The sequence below is a fragment of the Sapajus apella genome, unplaced genomic scaffold (genome assembly GCF_009761245.1).
Source record: "Sapajus apella isolate SASKATOON/1434 unplaced genomic scaffold, GSC_monkey_1.0 scaffold31, whole genome shotgun sequence".
NCBI classification, from domain to species: domain Eukaryota; kingdom Metazoa; phylum Chordata; class Mammalia; order Primates; family Cebidae; genus Sapajus; species Sapajus apella.
In genome coordinates, this window is record NW_022436971.1 from 12925380 (window position 1) to 12928550 (window position 3171).

Below are 3171 nucleotides of genomic sequence, written 5' to 3' on the forward strand. Positions count from 1 at the left end.
TCTAGCCCTGGCTGGGACTCCGATTTCAAATGGAAATTGAGTGAAGACTTTGTTTTTTCTCCCTAGGTCCCTGTTTCTTCATCTGTAAGATGAGAAGCATAACACCCGCCCTGCTCACCTCACATGGTTGCTTTAGAATTATATTTTCAATTCCAGGAAATATGAAGGCTTACTATAAGCCGGGCCCTGTGCTGAATGTTAGGGATCCAAGTATGAGTAAGATCTGGTTTCTGACACCCAAGAGCACAGGGTCTAGCCCCGCAGAAAGACTGGGAAACAAATAATTTCATTGTGTAACAATGTGGCAATTAGAATATCAAGGCCTCAAGGGAGAATGGAGGAAGGAATGACTTTTCCTGAACCTCAGGGAGTTTTCCCAGAAAATGTGATTTTTATTACCTTAAACTAATCCAGAGCAAATATTTATTGAAACCTACTATGTGCCAGATACTGGATATGAAGATACAATGATTTAAAAAAATATATTTCCTGTCTTCATAGACCTTGAAGTAGTCCTATGAGTCATAAAATAAAATGAATAAGAGCTTGTTGTTGGCATTTCAGGCAGAGGGAAGGAATGTGGAAAAGCAAAGGAGTGGGATGTTCTGAAATTTCTAGTAATGGCACCATGTTCCAGCAGTGGCAGCTGGGGCAGTGGCCAGGCATGTGGCTGGCAAAGTGGATTGATTTGGATTTAGATTGGGAAGGGGTTGATAGATACAACTAGCAACAGTGGTCTTCCTAGTAGAGGGGATGGAGAATCAAGAGTGACACTGGGAAGTGGCATGGTTGTTTGCAGGATTTAGAAAGATCCTGCTGAGATCACAGGGAGCAGATACCACTGGGCTTCCAAAGAAAGAGAGAGCAGGAATCGCATAAACCTCTAGTGATGCTGTACATGGTTCCTAGTGAATTTATGACTTCTGATGAAATTATACAGTGACCATTCTCCTACCTGTCCTTGAAGGTCAAATTCATGGCTAAGTGCTACGTTTGTTGATTAAATTCATGGAGCTATTGCAGTACAGGATAAATTAGATAATTTATATCAAGTGCCTTAAAATATTTTTTATGTCTGTTAACTCAGTAATTCTTATCAAATTGGAAGATAAAAGAAAAAGCAGGTAGTAGGAAGATCTGGGTGGGGATCTTTATTCATTCACTTTTTAGCCATATGAATTTAGTCAAATTTAGAATATTTTATCTATAAAGTGAAATTACAGTGGAAATTTTGCCTTAACACATACCAATTATGGAAGATGTGTATAAAGCACCTGGCTCGATGTCTTGCCTATAATAAAAATTCAATGAACAACCATTATTATTATTGTTGTTGTTGGAATGCATCCACAGAAAGCAATCCAAGGTGAAATAATAGTAATAGATAATATGTTTACAGTATCAGCAAAGACCTGTGGGAGTTGTTAAACACACAGTTACAGGATTGACTCTATACAGTATGTGACAGTAATAAAATATGTGCTGGTTATAAAAGGATTATATAATTACAAGGGGATATATTTAAACCAAACTACTCTGTAGTGGGACAAATCCAGTTGTCTTGAGTTAGTAGCATGTTGTGCATGTTTTCTAGAACATTCTTTATTCCGAAATATATGTAGCTGCTCCTTCATTCACTTCATTGCTTATTAGTTCATTCATTTAGGAAACACACAGTGGGCATCTGCTAAATGTGAAGCCCTATACTAAGTGCTGTGTTTGTTGATCAAGTAATAACAAATGGCTTTTAAGGACTCATAAGACTACTATATCACTTTAAGGCCTTTACTGTGTGTGACAACATTTCTCCTGTTTTAACTCTGACAGCAAGTAATGTTTAGACTCAAAACTGTGTGACAAGTTTCTAGGATAAGTTGTAGAGAATTCCACCTCATACTGATGTGCATAAAGACTGTGGTCTGCTCAACTCCAGAACATTCCATTCTCATTGAGAGCTCTGTGAATGAAACCCTGAAGTTGTGTAAAATGCAGTTGTCTTGGTCTGTTTGGGCTGCTATAATAAAATAATATGCGCTGGTTGTTCATAAACAACAGAAATGTATTTCTCACAGTTCTGGAGGCTGGATAGTCCAATACAAGGCATCGGCCCATTTCGTGTCTGGTAAGGGCCAGAATCCTGGTTCATAGATGGTGCCTCCATGCTGTCCTCATATGGTGGAAGAGGCAGGACATCTTTCTGGGGCCTCATTTTAAGGACACTGATCATCTTACTGGAGTCTCTACCCTCATGACCTTATCACCTTGCAAAGACCTTACCTCTTAATACCATCACATTGGTGTTTATATTTCAACATGTGAATTTGGGGGGACACAAACATTCTGACCAAGCAGCTATTAGGGCCTTAGACATAAACCCATTGGCCTGAAATTCAAGAACTTCCCAACGACTTCATCTCTCACTCTCAGTTGCATCTGCTCATCACCCCAAGGACTCCAGGCTCCTACTTTTGGGCTTATGACTTAGATCATATCCTCCTCCATATTTGGTGCCTCTATGTTTCCCTGGAATATTTTCCAGAACGTTCCCTTCACCTGGCTGCACTCCCTCAGCTCAAGGTTACATTCCCTACTTCTCTCATTTGGCTTTGTGGATGTCTCAGGTTTTAAATGACATGTTCAAAATCCAGGTGACATGTCTGTGCTTGACCAGTAATAAGGAGGTTTATGGTGTTAATGCCTGAACTCCAATCTAGATACTTCTGATGATGGAATCTACAGATTGCTTAGTGTCAGAGTTAGTAGAGGTAGCCAAGAAAATAAGTACTCCCACTTACTGCTTCATGCAAGATTTAACCAATCAATGCATTGGAAACTCAATCAGGATCCATCCTGATCTGTAATGTTTTAGGAGGTGCCATATCTTAAACTGAGTTATTCACCATTGTCTTGGTTCTACTGTTAGTGACACATTACTACTGTTAGTGACACATTACTTTGCATTCAACTTCGTGTTCCCTTACTGCCTTCTTTGGATGTTCTGCTAGCTCTGTAAAGGGGTTCTGTCATCCACTTGTGCAGAGAAGAAGGAAGAGGTTCAGGGAAGAGGATGCATGCCTTCACAGCTGCAGCCACTGGTCCACACGACCCACATGATCCTTCGCTTTGCAGATAGTCGTGCTGCTTAGCTGCATTTGGGGTGGTAATGAGGTC